This window comes from Bombina bombina, chromosome 6 (assembly GCF_027579735.1).
Source record: "Bombina bombina isolate aBomBom1 chromosome 6, aBomBom1.pri, whole genome shotgun sequence".
NCBI lineage: Eukaryota > Metazoa > Chordata > Amphibia > Anura > Bombinatoridae > Bombina > Bombina bombina.
In genome coordinates, this window is record NC_069504.1 from 722906710 (window position 1) to 722925688 (window position 18979).

Below are 18979 nucleotides of genomic sequence, written 5' to 3' on the forward strand. Positions count from 1 at the left end.
ACTGAGTAGAGAGATTTGTGGGTCTGTTAAAGTAAATCCTGATAAATTTATCACATTATTTACATTAGTTATTTGTACTTTTTCCTTCCTCTCTGGCCTCTCAACTGATAGTGGTCTTGGCCTGTTTGCCCTATCCCTGTACGCTGTGGGGGAAGACGAAAAACCTGTTCTATCTGGCGCTGATCATCATCAGATATACCTGTTTGTAAAACTGTTGTGCTATTATCAACATACTTAGTAGAAGAACCCTTGGGTTCAGCGTGTTTATTCTTAGGTATCACTGCTTGTAACTGATGTTGATCAGAACCAGATGCCTCACTAACTACTTGTAGCGATGAATTTTGTTGGGCTTTTTTAAGTATGCTTCGTGGTGGTTCGTCACCACTTGAAGCCCCATTATCATCCCCTGACTCAAAGTCAGTGTCTGAATATGTCACTCTCTTAACTTCTGTATTATGTATAGCCCCTTGATCATTATTTGTATTCCTATTCCTGCTACCATTTCGTCTATTTCTAGATCTGCCTCTAGATTGCCTTCTTGATTTATTGTCTACCCTTTTACATGTATATACAGAGTTACTATTGTAGTCTGTCTGGTCCCTTATAAATTTAGTTTGTTTTGTTTCAAGGACTGCTTTTTTCACCTGTGCAACTGTTACTTTAAGGATACCATCAAATTTGGCAAAGCTGGTCTCTAACTGTCTTGAATTCATTTCTGTCTGTAGAAGCCCTATCTCTCCTCTAATGGCCTTCAAAAGATTAGACTTATATGAAATTAATAACAGCATTAGGCGTGCAGAACAGTCAGACAAAATATCATTCCATGTACTAATAAATTCTACATCAGTAACATCAAATGTGGGAAATTTGTTCAATCTCAGTTGTGCCCATTTTCCATCACTTGCCCAAAGTCCACAAATCCCTGACAGAAGTCAGGGGTCATCCAATAGTTAGTGGCATAAACTCACTGTTGGAACATGTGTCACAATGGGTTGATAGTATTCTACAACCACTTGTACAAAATCTACATAGTTACATCCGGGACACAAAAGATGTAATAACGATTCTAGACAAATTAAAGTGGAACAGTGCTTGTTACAAATGGGCTACTATTGATGTAGTAGCATTGTACTCCTCGATCCCTCACGAGGAGGGTCTAACAGCAGTTGGATTTTTTCTGGAGCGCTACTCTGACTTTTCTATGGATTTTCGGTGCTTTATACTGAGAGTACTAAAGTTTTTGCTTACTCACAACTATTTTTCATTTGAGGACAGATTCTATCTCCAAAGACGTGGGACAGCTATGGGGGCCAAGTTTGCCCCCTCCTATGCCAACCTTTTTATGGGTTGGTGGGAGCTGTCCCACGTCTTTGGAGATGGAAATCCCTACAGACATTTGATTTGTTTTTATGTTCGTTTCATAGACGATCTATTACTTGTATGGGAAGGGAGTGCACTGCAGTTTACATCCTTCGTGGCGTATCTGAACTCCAATAATATTGGTATTAAGTTCACCCACGAACTAAGTGAAAGCGAAATAAACTTTTTAGACATCACTATCAAAGGTACAGATGATGGAAAAGTGCTTACTGAGATTTTTAGGAAACCAATTGCAGGGAACACTCTCCTCCATGCGAGTAGTTGTCACCCAAGGCATGTACCTTATGCGGTAGCCAAGGGACAATTTACTAGGGTTAAACGCAATTGCACACTACCCTATAAATATGCAGAACAATCAAAGGAGTTGACAAACAGACTTAAGAGTAGGGGATATACCTCCCATGTCATTAAAAAAGCAAAAAGTCAGGTTGATGCGCTTGATAGGATGCAAACTTTGGACACAACTAGAAATGTTCATAATACATCTGAGAGACAACACAAAGGAGTAACCTTTGTTACAGAATACAGTCAGGAATACCAGGACATTTGCAGAATAGTGAAAAAACATTTTTCTTTTCTCGCTGCGGATGACAAACTAGAGAATTGTGTCTCCCAAGGACTACGGTGCTCCTATAGAAAAACAAGCACTCTAGGTAATGTGTTGTCACCATCAGTCTTGCCCAAAACCGATACACGACAGAGCTCCTGGCTTACACATAGGGGAATCTTCAAATGTCACAATAAATGTAGGGTGTGTGAATTTGTTCTCCCTGCAGATAACATCAAGTCTGAGGTGACAGGTGAAAGGTTCCCCATACAAACATGTCTAAAGTGCACCTCCACATATGTGGTTTATGTCCTCAGTTGTACCCACTGTCATTTACAGTATGTGGGGCTCACCACAACAGAGGTGAAGGTCCGCATACGAAATCATTTGTCGACTATACAGGCAGGAACGGCATCTACACCTTTGGTGCAGCATTTTGATAAACATCATCGTAGCAGTGTCAACACACTGAAATGGCAGGCTATTGAAAGAGTTACCTGTCCCCCTAGGGGAGGAGATAGGGATAGGTTGCTGCAGAAGAGGGAAATGTTTTGGATCTTCAGACACCAGACACGTGTACCTACTGGCCTGAACTCTGAGTATGACCTAATTAATTATTGGCAATGATTCTTTGAGCCTTAGGTCTTCATTCCCTCTCCTGTGGCGCCTGACTCTTTAGCTATTCCCTTTTATACAATATAGAGCTATTCCTATTCTACATTTCTTTTGTGGGCTAGGTATTTATTGGCTACATAACTGCAATTTCCACAAAGAGTAAAACACTAAGAGACGCCAATGCATTGGAAGTTTTATGTCATTTGAATTCCATTCTCATTACTGTATTAATATATATGCCATAAGTATTTATGCAGTGCCCATATAACACACAATACACCATAAAATTACTATAGTAAGTTCTGTAAATAATTATTAGGCTCCCTCTCCTTCTAGTTTAGTATATTAGCATGTCCCCGATCAAGTATTTGACAGATTATGATCAGGAGGCTGAATAGGAAATATTTATATTTTCTATTCATTTATTACATATTAAGCCTTTGATGATTTTATAATGTTTATAACGTTTTTTGCCACCATTTATATCAATACAGTACAACTGTTATTTACAGTCCACTATAATGTCATGTAAACTGTTTCAGTGACTTTATATATATGTATTGTTTTATATTGTATTGTATTCTAATGGTTAAATAATTTGGCCGGTTGTCAGTTATTCCACTTAGTGTGCATATATGCGATTCTTTGCATACTTCGATGTAATATTTAAGATCTTCTTATTAGCTTTCATTAGATTATTTTCTGTCATATATGTTTGTATTCATTTTTACTTGATATGGAATGGTGACAGGTTCAATGTAATAGAAAATTTCTAATTGAAATATAGTATTTCTCTGTTAAAGTACTCAAAGAGTTAAAACAGCAACACAATGTGTAACTTTGTTTTTACCCTATCAGGGCGATCCTGTTGCTTTTTAAGGTACGCAGGTGCAAAGTCCAGTAGCTATGATTACGGCCCCTGGCCGAAACATGTTAGCGGACTAAATGTTGTGTATGCATTTGTGGCTTTTCCTGGAGTGTTTTTACTATTGATGTTTTAATAAAGACTCTTTGCTTTTAAGACCGCTGCTAGCAACTTTCTTTCTACTTTATATATATATATATATATATATATATATATATAATTAATTATTTAAAAAGAAAAAGAACATTTTCTTCTATGTGAAGGACATTGTAACCTGCCCATGTTAAAAGCTTGTGCACAAGTGTAAAGAAACCTTTATTTTTTTAATCTTCACCATTGGGTTTTCTTTAATCAACAAGCTTATAGTTGTTTTTATTGCATAGGAATTAGATGCCTTTGTGGTTAAAGAACACAGTTAAAACAGTTGACGAATGTCACAAGCAAGGAATCATAACATCTAAAGTGGACAGTGTGCAGGAGCTTTGTAATACACAAAGAACTGATGTTCACTGATCTTGTGTTGTGTGTTGCATGTGCTAATGGAATTCTCTTAGTAATACCATTGGATATCCCATATATTGTCTGTTTATCTAATTTATTTTAAAATTATTTTAAATAAATTGTTCTTATTAAATTTGGAGAAATAGGATCTGGATATTTCAGTAGGATTGTTTATACCATTTAAAACTGAACTGGTTCTAATGAATGTGAGTACCTGTTACTATCTTTAAAGAGGAATTGAAAATTGATACAGAGTTGCACTATGGGTTCCATTTATCATTTGCTGGGTGGACAAGGATCTCTCTCAGGAACCTTGTCCACCTGGCTTCGGGGGAAACCATTTTTCGTGGTACAAGTGATAGAGTCTGTGCCTGGAGTTGAAAATTGATACAGCGTTGCACTATGGGTTCCATTTATCATTTGCTGGGTGGACAAGGATCTCTCTCAGGAACCTTGTCCACCTGGCTTCAGGGGAAACCATTTTTCGTGGCACAAGTGATAGAGTCTGTGCCTGGAGTTGATCCAGGGACCTCCTGTCTCTGACTGGTTGTTTTTCCTCTGAGCCACTGGAAGACTCTACTAATTCTTCTGCCTACTCTGGCACCCTCTCTGGCTCCACCTGCCTACTAGCTGCAGGTAGTTATGCAATAAACACCGTATTTAAGCAAGCTTTCTGCTTCCTGTACTTTTCTATATATACAATCTATTCCTTGGTGTGTTACTTCTGTGAACTGCTTGCTGTTTATCTCTGCTGCCGACCTTGCTTGTTTACTTGACCATTCTGCTGGATCTCGATTCTGCCTGCCTTTTCTTGGACGCCTTTTGCTCTTTTGTCTTAACTGTGTTTTTTTTTTTTGCCTGATGATTTTCTACTGCCTTAGCCCGCTTGTTGCTGACCCCTGGCCTGGATATCGATTCTGCTTTTGCCTTATCCTCTCAACCACTATTTTGGTCACATCCTGGGTCCTACCTTCCATGCTGGGATTGTGTTACTTAAAGCTTCCCAACCTTCGGGTCCCTTCCTGGACAGACAATATACTACCCGTGACAACAAGCTTCTGAGTATGGAATGCCGCCCCCTGATCGCAACACTTTACATGATGGAGAGGCTAAGTAGCTGTGGTTTAGCTACGAGTGAGCCAGAAACGTAGAGGCCCTGAAGCCCCATCCGCAGCTGAATAAGGGCCAGATTACGAGTGGAAAGCAAAATTGCGCTTACGCAAGCACAATATTTGCTCTCCACTCGTAATACCAGTGCATGCAATTATGGGCTGGTATTATAAGTGAGACGGAATGCAAACACAACCTTATGTTCACATTGCATGGAAGCATTGCTCTCATGAGGGCGCACTACTATAGGCTCTAAAGTGAGCCTCATTCTCATGCCAATAGTCACAGCAGAGAACCTAGTGCAGTGAAGGGGGTAAGTCATGCAGCAAAGTGTAAATATATATAAAAAACAAAGCAATATCCAAGGTGCATCCAAATGTGGGAGGAAAAAGTCAATTGAGCTCTAGTTCCATATGTAAAAGGCAAACTTTATTGTGGTATTCAAGGATAAAACATGCAGATAAAACTCTCAGCAAGAGAGACAAGCAGAAAAGTCTGACCGGTTTCGGCCCAGTGTGGCCGCAGTCATAGACTGTGTCAGGTGTACAAGGAATACACCTTATATACCTGTTAACCACTCCCCAAATATGGGTGGTAACAAACTAACTCAAATTAATTAGATTAAAAACATCTTGTGACTCTTGACTGTATTGGGAAAGCAATAAATATATATACATATATACAAAATATATATAATATGCAGTTAGGGAGAAAACATAATATAGTATAATTGCATAAGGAAAATACATAGATAGGATAACTCTGGGCATAAACTTTAGACTTCCAGGTATATGTAACCAATTCATAAGTAAAAGTATCAATATAAGTAAAAGACAGACAGCAAACAGCAAAAAGCTTCAGTGATGAATAGTAAATTCCTAATCTATAAACTACAAATTCATGTTCATAAATACCAACATACCAAAGAACCATTTAAAACATATATTATTATTAGTAGTGTAGTAGGATCTAAATAACCATAAAGTCAAATATTAATTTTATTATTTCATACACTAACCTAAAATACATAATATATAAATGGGAATATATGTGATAGAACTAATGAATGAATAGTTAAATGTATAAATAGTTTATTTACCTAAAGGGATGCTGTAAAGCCCATAGAGTGGTGGTTATCAGAAAAACTATATTAATATATCTTAGCCGAATCCAGAATAAAACTATCTGTGCCAGTAATTTATAATGTCGAATTCCGAATTGAAACCCTCAGGTATCAGGCTACCGAGCTTATGTATCCAGTAAATCTCTGTACATCCACCAGAGCCTGGTGGATGTACAGGGTAGGCCCATAGTGGCGAGAATTGGTTCCCTCTTGGAACCTTTGTCCAGGTGGGTGGACCAATTCCTACAACCACTAGTACGTAAATTACCCAGTTTTGTGAAGGACACCACCCATGTGCTCTCTAGACTTGAGGATGTCGTCTGGGGGGAGGAGTACAGTTGGGCAACCATAGATGTTGTGTCCCTGTACTCCTCCATACCACACGAGCATGGTTTGCGAGCTGTGTCTTTCTTTTTGAAAAGAGAAACTGACCTTTCTCCTGAACATGGAGAGTATGTGCTGAGAGTGGTTAACTTTCTACTCCGGCATAATTTCTTCATGTTTAGGAAGAGATTTTACCTCCAGAGGCGTGGAACTGCTATGGGGGCAAAGTTTGCCCCCTCCTACGCCAATCTGTTTATGGGATGGTGGGAGCGGTTCCACGTCTTTGGAGGTAACAGAAACTACACTCAATATATCATCAAATACTTACGCTATATTGATGACCTGCTGGTCATCTGGTCAGGCAGTAAAGACCAACTAGATACCTTGGTTGATACGCTCAATCTCAATAGTGTTGGTCTACGTTTCACCTTTGAGTGGAATCAGACCAGCATAAACTACCTGGACGTCACCCTCAGATCTGATGGTGATACTGGGGGGGTATCCTCGTCTCTCTACAGGAAACCTATCTCCGGGAATACGCTGTTACATGCCAGGAGTAGTCATCCTAGGCATGTTTTCAAAGGAATAGCTAAAGGCTAATTTATGCGGATAAAAAGGAATTGTTCACGGAGAGAGGATTTCCTGAGAGAGAGCGAGGATCTGAAAGTGAGATTGAGAGAAAGAGGTTATTCCAAAAATTTGGTTAATAAGACCTTTATGGAAGTATCTGCTATGGACATGAGATGTAACCAAGGGAGGACAAGGGATAACAGATTAGGGAGTGACACTCCAAACAGAATTAAACCCACCCTGGTCACAGCTTTCTCCAACCAATTTGATAAGGTCTGTAAAGTTATTGAAAGGAACTTGCCTATACTTCGAGGCGACACAGTACTGAGACAGATCATGGAGGATGGATGTAATTTCATCTATAAACGTAACTTAACCCTGGGTAACATTTTGTCTCCCAGTATGTTGCCCCAACAGGACAGCGGCAGTTCATGGCTAAAAGTCAAGGGAACATACAAATGTGGCAAAAAAACATGTAAGTCATGTGACCACATGGTTGTTTCAAAGACTTTTTCTTCGACCAAAACGCTGGAGGTTTTTGACACTAGGGGTTGCATCAAATGCGGTAGTAGATATGTCATCTACTTGATTGAATGCACCCAGTGTAAAAAACAGTATGTAGGCAGAAACACCAGGCCTGTGGGTAAGAGGATCAGGGAGCATCTCTCCTATGTCTCCCAAGAAAGGGCTGTCTCTGCCCTATCAAAACATTTCTTGGAGGTACACATGGGAGATGTTGGAACCCTCAGGTGGCGGGCTATCGAGTCAGTATCCAGACCACCTAGGGGAGGAGATTTATTCCATATCCTCTCCAGGCAAGAGATTTACTGGATACATAAGCTCGGTAGCCTGATACCTGAGGGTTTCAATTCGGAATTCGACATTATAAATTACTGGCACAGATAGTTTTATTCTGGATTCGGCTAAGATATATTAATATAGTCTTTCTGATAACCACCACTCTATGGGCTTTACAGCATCCCTTTAGGTAAATAAACTATTTATACATTTAACTATTCATTCATTAGTTCTATCACATATATTCCCATTTATATATTATGTATTTTAGGTTAGTGTATGAAATAATACAATTAATATTTGACTTTATGGTTATTTAGATCCTACTACACTACTAATAATAATATATGTTTTAAATGGTTCTTTGGTATGTTGGTATTTATGAACATGAATTTGTAGTTTATAGATTAGGAATTTACTATTCATCACTGAAGCTTTTTGCTGTTTGCTGTCTGTCTTTTACTTATATTGATACTTTTACTTATGAATTGGTTACATATACCTGGAAGTCTAAAGTTTATGCCCAGAGTTATCCTATCTATGTATTTTTCTTATGCAATTATACCATATTATGTTTTCTCCCTAACTGCATATTATATATATTTTGTATATATGTATATATATTTATTGCTTTCCCAATACAGTCAAGAGTCACAAGATGTTTTTAATCTAATTAATTTGAGTTAGTTTGTTACCACCCACATTTGGGGAGTGGTTAACAGGTATATAAGGTGTATTCCTTGTACACCTGACACAGTCTATGACTACGACCACACTGGGCCGAAACCGGTCAGACCTTTCTGCTTGTCTCTCTTGCTGAGAGTTTTATCTGCATGTTTTATCCTTGAATACCACAATAAAGTTTGCCTTTTACATATGGAACTAGAGCTCAATTGACTTTTTCCTCCCACATTTGGATGTACCTTGGATATTGCTTTGTTTTTTATTTACTGTGGAGTACAGGGACTCCACTTCCGCCTGCACATCCATACCGACACGGATCACAGCTGATTTGGATTATTCCAGCTGACCAGAGAGGGCGTGCTGCAAGGAGAGAGGCTGAGTAGTGTTGTAAGTGTGTTTGTACGGAACTACCGAAAACTGAACTACTGCAGGGAACCAGATGACAACGGAGCACCTTACTGTGAGTATGCCTGTCTGGGCTTATTTGTGATGTATGGACTGATCTATTGAGACCCGTTTTTTTACTACGGAGGTATGATAGTGTGTTGACCGCAAGCCTGATTAACGCTACTGATGTACTCGAGCTGACAGGCTATTACCAGTATCACTACATCATTCTCTCCTATAACTTAATAATGGGCCATCTGGTGAGCGTACTGTTTGCTTTTGCTTGTGCTGAGCCCCCCCACTTTTGGAATATCGGCCGGCATTTAAAAGTAATTGCTCAGAGACATTACGATTATACAGCCCTATCAATACTCTCAGGAAAGTCAAATGACCTGCTTGATCTGTTTGAGATTTGTTGCAAGCTAAGTGAACAAGTTGTACCGCTACCTGGTTTGCCCGCACACTTAACACTACATGTTGCGAAGGTAACAGCCTCTCACAGCACATAATATTATCCTGAACTTTGTTTTGAGCAACATGTTTGCTACTTCTGTTTGTAAATATATATGTATAGGAATATATACATATATATATTTAATGTGTTTATATGTGTATATACATATAGTAACACATAAATATATATGCATATAAACATATACATATATACTGTATTTTGAATAATTACACGTTGCCCATAAACCTCAATGTAGAAGCACTTTTCAGTGCGGTATTTGTTCTAACACCCCACATCCACAACCTGTTAAAACTGCTTTGTGAAGTTATATTTAAAAAAAATAAAGATGCTACATTGTTTTTATTTTATGAAGGAACGTTACACTGTATTTTGGGGGCATTTGGGGGACATTTTTAAAATTAATCTTAATTTAGAGCACTTATTGCTACCGCAAGCTCACAGTAGCATTAACCATCCACTTGTAATGGCTGGTTATTTATTGTGCGCCCTTAAATGGGTGAATTTTCCCATTTCTGGGATCATGATAAATTAGTGCTCCTCTTATAATCTAGACCTATATGGGGCCCTATGTATTTGTTTCTCTCTTCTTTTTTCTAAGAATTATTCTTTATTTGTGAATATTTTGTATATTAAACAAGAACATTTGGGGGCTGATTTATGAAAGTGCGAGTGGACATGATACGATGTAGCATATCATGTCTGCCACATATCGATAAATGCTGATGCATACGCTGTCAGCATTTAGCATTGCACAAGCAGTTCTTGTGAACTGCTTGTGCAATACTGCCCCCTGCAGATTCGCGGCCAATCGGTCACTAGCAGGGGGCGTTAATCTGCCCGATCGTATAGGATCGGGCGTATTGATGTCCGCAGCCTCAGAGGTGGCGGATAAGTTATGGAGCAGCGGTCTTTAGACCGCTGCTTCATAACTGCTGTTTCCAGAGAGCCTGAAGGCTCGCATGGAAACAGGAGCATCAAGCTCCATTCAGGGCTTGATAATTAGGTAGACATGTGCATTTCGATTTGGAACGAATTGAAATTCGGACAAATTTCTTAAATTCGGAGATTCGGATCGATTCGAATTTCCGAATTACGTTAATACCGAATCTACCAAATAAATCCGAATTAGTTCGAATTTATTCGTTACATTCGGATGGCCATGGATTACACTAGTATTGTACAGTATATTAGGTTATATCACTCTGCTATGGGTTACACCTAATATACAGTATATACCGGTAATACTAGCCTAATACACAGCACATACCACCTAACACATACCGAAAAATACAGAAATTCCGAATTTCCGAATCGAACCGAATCCAGTCGAATTTATTCGAATCCGAATGAATCCGAAACGAAAACAAACAAATTAATTTGAAGTTTTCCAAATTCGAATCGATCCAAACCAAAATTCAAAAACATCGGAATCGATCCGAACCGAACCGAAACAAATTTTTCGACCATGCACAAGTCTATAATTCGGCCCCTTGGTCTATTTGCAAAGAGTGATTTTTTTATTATATTTTATGTGTATTTGTGCACTGTGTTTGTAATTTCACATTCTTTATGTTTAACTTTTGTAAGGATGTATATACCTTTTTTCTGTTTATATACATGGAGTGAGATATTTTTGTATTTTGTGATACATAGGCCTAGATTTGGAGTTTGGCGGTAAAAGGGCTGTTAACGCTCCGCAGGCTTTTTTCTGGCCGCACCATAAATTTAACTCTGGTATCGAGAGTTAAAACAAATGCTGCGTTAGGCTCCAAAAAAGGAGCGTAGAGCATTTTTACCGCAAATGCAACTCTCGATACCAGAGTTGCTTACGGACGCGGCCGGCCTCAAAAACGTGCTCGTGCACGATTCCCCCATAGAAAACAATGGGGCAGTTTGAGCTGAAAAAAAACCTAACACCTGCAAAAAAGCAGCGTTCAGCTCCTAACGCAGCCCCATTGTTTCCTATGGGGAAACACTTCCTACGTCTGCACCTAACACCCTAACATGAACCCCGAGTCTAAACACCCCTAACCTTACACTTATTAACCCCTAATCTGCCGCCCCCGCTATCGCTGACCCCTGCATTACACTTTTAACCCCTAATCTGCCGCTCCGTAAACCGCCGCAACCTACGTTATCCCTATGTACCCCTAATATGCTGCCCTAACATCGCCGACCCCTATGTTATATTTATTAACCCCTAATCTGCCCCCCACAACGTCGCCGACACCTACCTACACTTATTAACCCCTAATCTGCCGAGCGGACCTGAGCGCTACTATAATAAAGTTATTAACCCCTAATCCGCCTCACTAACCCTATCATAAATAGTATTAACCCCTAATCTGCCCTCCCTAACATCGCCGACACATACCTTCAATTATTAACCCCTAATCTGCCGAGCGGACCTCACCGCTATTCTAATAAATGTATTAACCCCTAAAGCTAAGTCTAACCCTAACACTAACACCCCCCTAAGTTAAATATAATTTACATCTAACGAAATAAATTAACTCTTATTAAATAAATTATTCCTATTTAAAGCTAAGTACTTACCTGTAAAATAAATCCTAATATAGCTACAATATAAATTATAATTATATTATAGCTATTTTAGGATTAATATTTATTTTACAGGTAACTTTGTATTTATTTTAACCAGGTACAATAGCTATTAAATAGTTAATAACTATTTAATAGTTACCTAGTTAAAATAATAACAAATTTACCTGTAAAATAAATCCTAACCTAAGATATAATTAAACCTAACACTATACTATCAATAAAATAATTAAATTAAATACCTACAATTACCTACAATTAACCTAACACTACACTATCAATAAATTAATTAAACACAATTGCTACAAATAAATACAATTAAATAAACTATCTAAAGTACAAAAAATAAAAAAGAACTAAGTTACAAAAAATAAAAAAATATTTACAAACATAAGAAAAATATTACAACAATTTTAAACTAATTACACCTACTCTAAGCCCCCTAATAAAATAACAAAGCCCCCCAAAATAAAAAATTCCCTACCCTATTCTAAATTAAAAAAGTTACAAGCTCTTTTACCTTACCAGCCCTGAACAGGGCCCTTTGCGGGGCATGCCCCAAGAAGTTCAGCTCTTTTGCCTGTAAAAAAAAACATACAATACCCCCCCCCAACATTACAACCCACCACCCACATACCCCTAATCTAACCCAAACCCCCCTTAAATAAACCTAACACTAAGCCCCTGAAGATCTTCCTACCTTGTCTTCACCCTCCAGGTATCACCGATCCGTCCTGGCTCCAAGATCTTCATCCAACCCAAGCGGGGGTTGGCGATCCATAATCCGGTGCTGAAGAGGTCCAGAAGAGGCTCCAAAGTCTTCCTCCTATCCGGCAAGAAGAGGACATCCGGACCAGCAAACATCTTCTCCAAGCGGCATCTTCGATCTTCTTCCATCCGGAGCGAAGCGGCAGGATCCTGAAGACCTCCAGCGCGGAACATCCATCCGGACCGACGACTGAACGACGAATGACTGTTCCTTTAAGGGACGTCATCCAAGATGGCGTCCCTCGAATTCCGATTGGCTGATAGGATTCTATCAGCCAAACGGAATTAAGGTAGGAATTTTCTGATTGGCTGATGGAATCAGCCAATCAGAATCAAGTTCAATCCGATTGGCTGATCCAATCAGCCAATCAGATTGAGCTCGCATTCTATTGGCTGTTCCGATCAGCCAATAGAATGCGAGCTCAATCTGATTGGCTGATTGGATCAGCCAATCGGATTGAACTAGATTCTGATTGGCTGATTCCATCAGCCAATCAGAAAATTCCTACCTTAATTCCGATTGGCTGATAGAATCCTATCAGCCAATCGGAATTCGAGGGACGCCATCTTGGATGACGTCCCTTAAAGGAACAGTCATTCGTCGTTCAGTCGTCGGTCCGGATGGATGTTCCGCGCTGGAGGTCTTCAGGATCCTGCCGCTTCGCTCCGGATGGAAGAAGATCGAAGATGTCGCTTGGAGAAGATGTTTGCCGGTCCGGATGTCCTCTTCTTGCCGGATAGGAGGAAGACTTTGGAGCCTCTTCTGGACCTCTTCAGCACCGGATTATGGATCGCCAACCCCCGCTTGGGTTGGATGAAGATCTTGGAGCCAGGACGGATCGGTGATACCTGGATGGTGAAGACAAGGTAGGAAGATCTTCAGGGGCTTAGTGTTAGGTTTATTTAAGGGGGGTTTGGGTTAGATTAGGGGTATGTGGGTGGTGGGTTGTAATGTTGGGGGGGGTATTGTATGTGTTATTTTTACAGGCAAAAGAGCTGAATTCTTTGGGGCATGCCCTGCAAAGGGCCCTGTTCAGGGCTGGTAAGGTAAAAGAGCTTTGAACTTTAGTAATTTAGAATAGGGTAGGGCATTTTTTTATTTTGGGGGGCTTTGTTATTTTATTAGGGGGCTTAGAGTAGGTGTAATTAGTTTAAAATTGTTGTAATATATTTCTTATGTTTGTAAATATTTTTTTATTTTTTGTAACTTAGTTCTTTTTTATTTTTTGTACTTTAGCTAGTTTATTTAATTGTATTTATTTGTAGCAATTGTGTTTAATTAATTTATTGATAGTGTAGTGTTAGGTTAATTGTAGGTAATTGTAGGTAGTTTATTTAATTAATTTATTGATAGTATAGTGTTAGGTTTATTTGTAACTTAGGTTAGGATTTATTTTACAGGTAAATTTGTTATTATTTTAACTAGGTAGCTATTAAATAGTTCTTAACTATTTAATAGCTATTGTACCTGGTTAAAATAAATACAAAGTTGCCTGTAAAATAAATATTAATCCTAAAATAGCTATAATATAATTATAATTTATGTTGTAGCTATATTAGGGTTTATTTTACAGGTAAGTATTTAGCTTTAAATAGGAATAATTTATTTAATAAGAGTTAATTTATTTCGTTAGATGTAAATTATATTTAACTTAGGGGGGTGTTAGTGTTAGGGTTAGACTTAGCTTTAGGGGTTAATACATTTATTAGAATAGCGGTGAGCTCCGATCGGAAGATTAGGGGTTAATAATTGAAGGTAGGTGTCGGCGATGTTAGGGAGGGCAGATTAGGGGTTAATACTATTTATTATAGGGTTAGTGAGGCGGATTAGGGGCTAATAACTTTATTATAGTAGCGCTCAGGTCCGCTCGGCAGATTAGGGGTTAATAAGTGTAGGCAGGTGTCGGCGACGTTGAGGGGGGCAGATTAGGGGTTAATAAATATAATATAGGGGTCGGCGGTGTTAGGGGTAGCAGATTAGGGGTACATAGGGATAACGTAGGTGGCGGCGATTTGCGGTCGGAAGATTAGGGGTTAATTATTTTAAGTAGCTGGCGGCGATGTTGTGGGGGGCAGATTAGGGGTTAATAAATATAATATAGGGGTCGGCGGGGTTAGGGGCAGCAGATTAGGGGTACATAAGTATAACGTAGGTGGCGGTCGGCAGATTAGGGGTTAAAAATTTTAATCGAGTGGCGGCGATGTGGGGGGAGCTCGGTTTAGGGGTACATAGGTAGTTTATGGGTGTTAGTGTACTTTAGGGTACAGTAGTTAAGAGCTTTATAAACCGGCGTTAGCCAGAAAGCTCTTAACTCCTGCTATTTTCAGGCGGCTGGAATTTTGTCGTTAGAGCTCTAACGCTCACTTCAGAAACGACTCAAAATACCGGCGTTAGAAAGATCCCATTGAAAAGATAGGATACGCAAATGGCGTAGGGGGATCTGCGGTATGGAAAAGTCGCGGCTGTAAAGTGAGCGTTAGACCCTTTAATCACTGACTCCAAATACCAGCGGGCCGCCAAAACCAGCGTTAGGAGCCTCTAACGCTGGTTTTGACGGCTACCGCCGAACTCCAAATCTAGGCCTTATACTTTTATACTTTAACATGTATTGATAGGTTTTTTTTGGCCTGGGCTTTGCATTATATATCAATGGTATGTTTATTTCTAAATATAATTTACTGATGCATGGGAGGTCTAAAAAAAACCACAGGAAAGCTGGATAGAAGCCATTCCTGACCTAGGGAAAATAACCTTCCTGGTTGTTTCTTCACTCTTCATCTAAATTTAAGCATAATGCCTACTTTAAGCCTTCAAATAAGCTATCTAACCTGTATCCTCTTAGCTCCTAGAAGTAACAAACAGCAGTCATCTCTAAACCTGAGCTCCTTACAACATACCTTGCCTAATCCAATAACTAACATATACCTGTCCATAAATAATACATATATATAGTGACCTTGTCTAATGTATTGTATGAATCTGTGATTTACAACATAACATGTAAACCTTTCTGTCAATTTCACAGAGCTGTGAATTATTGCAGGTAGAAGTAACTTTAGCTCTGTGCTGTCTTCATTCCAGCCTTCCAGCAAACTGTCAAAAGCTCAGATATGGTCAGTGCAAGATAGATGTGGCACTGTGCACAATAATGTATACCTCTGACAGTGACACATCTTTATTGTGTAAGGAACTGAGCCATAGGCAGCCTTTAAAATGTGACCTCTGCTCTGGGGACTGGCTTTATTTTCTTGGAAATATTTTACTAGATAGCATCACCTATATATTACATGTAAAATAGTGTATGAAAGTGTACTTTACTCATTTGTATTTCTAATAAAATGAACTGCAGATCTTTCTTGCAATCACTGAGTTAAATGATTACACCTGACTGAGAATACATTTTTTAATACAAATGTTCATTTTATACATAGAAACAAAGCAGAGATAATAACAGTGGTATGTGGTAAAACAACTTAAATGTAAAGTTATGATTAGCTTAGAGCATTCAGGAAGCTATAGATAGAAATTTTATGTTTGAAAATAGTGAAGAAGTTGCTCACACAGGATTGTCTACTTAGTCAAGAAAAGAAAAGAGTGAATAAAACTAACACACAAGTGTCTCAGTGGTTTACACATATTAGACATTGTATTTGTGCACTTTTGTATTAATATGTGCAATATATACAATCAATCAATAGCAGTAAAAGTTTACCAAATCAGGCAAAAGGAAAAAATCAAACACAACTCTCTCATTAAAGGGAATTTAAAGGGATACTCTAAAATTGTTTCCAATAAATGTGTTTCCAATGACTTGTTAAACCAGCTGCAGAGCATAATATGTAAGGAAAATGTACTCATTTAGGTTTATTTTTGTCTGTGAATTAACTGGTTTTGTCCTTTGAAACCACAAGCAATTAAATGGGCTGAGCTTGCAGGGAGATCATATCTTCTTATTACTTAAAATCCTTTTTATATTTCATATGGCTGTATACAACTCTTAGAAAGAGCTATCGAAAATGAACATTTTAGTACTTATCTCTCCCACTCCACACTAGGGCCGGAATTTATCAACTGCCAGACAGACGCTCACACAAATCTGTCTGATAGGGATTGCAAAATGTGGGCAGCTTTTTGGAGCAATATGTTGCTGTATTTAAAGGGACAGTCAAGTCCAAAAAAAACTTTCATTATTCAAATAGGGCACGTAATTTTAAACAACTTTACAATGTACTTTTATCACCAATATTTCTTTGTTCTATTGGCATTCTTAGTTAAAGCTAAACCTAGGAGGTTCATATGCTAATTTCTTAGACCTTGAAGGCCGCCTCTAATCTAAATGCAATTTGCCAGCTATTCACCACTAGAGGGCGTTAGTTCATGTATTTCATATAGATAACATTGAGCTCATGCCCATGAATTTACAGATGAGTAAGCACTGATTGGCTAAAATGCAAGTCTGTCAAAAGAACTGAACTAAGGGGGCAGTCTGCAGAGACTTAGATACAAGGTAATTACAAAGGTAAAAAAAGGGTATTATTAAAACTTTGTTGGTTTTGCAAAACTGGGTAATTGGTAATTAAGGGATTATATATCTTTTAAAACAACAAAAATTCTGGTGTTGACTGTCCCTTTAACGTTGAACAAGTGCTTGATTGTGCAATACCACCCCCTAATCATGTTAGCCCATTGGCACGCAATTAGGGAGTTTTCAATCACCCTGGGGCGAATGTACTAGGGGTGATTTAATCCACCAGGTAATAGCTGGTGTACTGATTAAGAAGCTGCGGTCTAATGACCACTGTTTCCTAACTTTCGGTTGCATGAGTGAGCCTGCAGCAATCGGTCCCCAGAGCTTCATACACAGCTTGATAAATGGGAGCCTAGAAGTGTAGTTTATTCTACTGGCTAATGTCATTTTTGTATATGAAATAACTAGTTTTGCTCCTTGAAACCACAAGGCATTAAATTGGCTGAGCTTGCAGGGAGATCAGACCTTCATGTCCACATGACTACGGGTTAACACCTGAAACGTTGTGGTTTCTGATTTTATGTTAATAATGTTATAATTTTTAGGTGCTGCTGCATTTGGACATTTAGAGATCAGACCTTCTTATCCCTCAAATGCTACTTTAATTTTTTTCTGGCTTAAATATTGACATTTTAAGTATAGGTGGCAGATTCAAAAGGCAAAAACAGACATGTTAATGACAAAATAAAAGTAAATTAGCATTGTGTAAACAATTTAATGCACTCCAGCAGGTAAAATGGATCACTGGGAACACATTAAAGGGAATAAAAGTCTAAAGTGCACTGTGCGTTCAAAGTAAAATGACTGTACATAAAAAGAAATGTTTTAAAATAATGTAACACTGTTATTTTACTAGCACAATTTACAAGATTTTACAAATTAAGAACAATCAAGGACACATCGGTTGAAAAAAATTGGGATCATTATATTACTAATGTCGTCTATAGAAGCCTTTTAGGATTAAAAAGCATGTGCTGTGATGTAAGTAAAATGTAGCCGAAAACAAACAGGATTACTTTAGAGACCCTCTAGAGTCATTTGATGATCATTAAACTACTTTAGAAGTCATTTGCACATCAACAGACATCATTAAACTTATACAGTCATCAGCTAAAGTAAAACATTCTGGGTGATGACTTTAGAATGATTAGCAGATTACCTTACTGATTATTTCCCAAGAATGAACAGCCAGTGAGTGACTCAAGAGTCATCTCATTTAAATATTTCGGCCTGTGGGCATACTTCAGGATGGCTTCTGATGACTAGTCTGGTGTTATTGATTACTTCAGAATGACTCCAGAAAGATTATCCTTTTTGATTAGGTAAATTTCACTAGGTAAATAAAAGTAGGAACCCCGCCATTCAGGTATAGTGGAACTGATATCATTTTCAGAGGGGTTTTTTTTTAACATGAAAAGCAAGAATGACTGTTTATACCTATGCAATTTTATTTCCCTCCTTTGAATATTTGGTGGGGAATTACATTTTGAATTTATTGTCCCATTTTCTGCTTATAAAATATATCAACCATGTAAATAAAAATTCTAGATATTGATCTGGACATAACATATTTTGTTATTTTATTATAATGTTGTTTTAGATACATAATTTAATAACATTACACATTTGATCAAATTATATTTTATTTTATCATACAACTCTTATGTATTTCTATGTCTCCTGTTCATGTTGTGAATAAAAGTTTACTTCTTCTAAATTTGATTGCCTAGTATTGAAAACA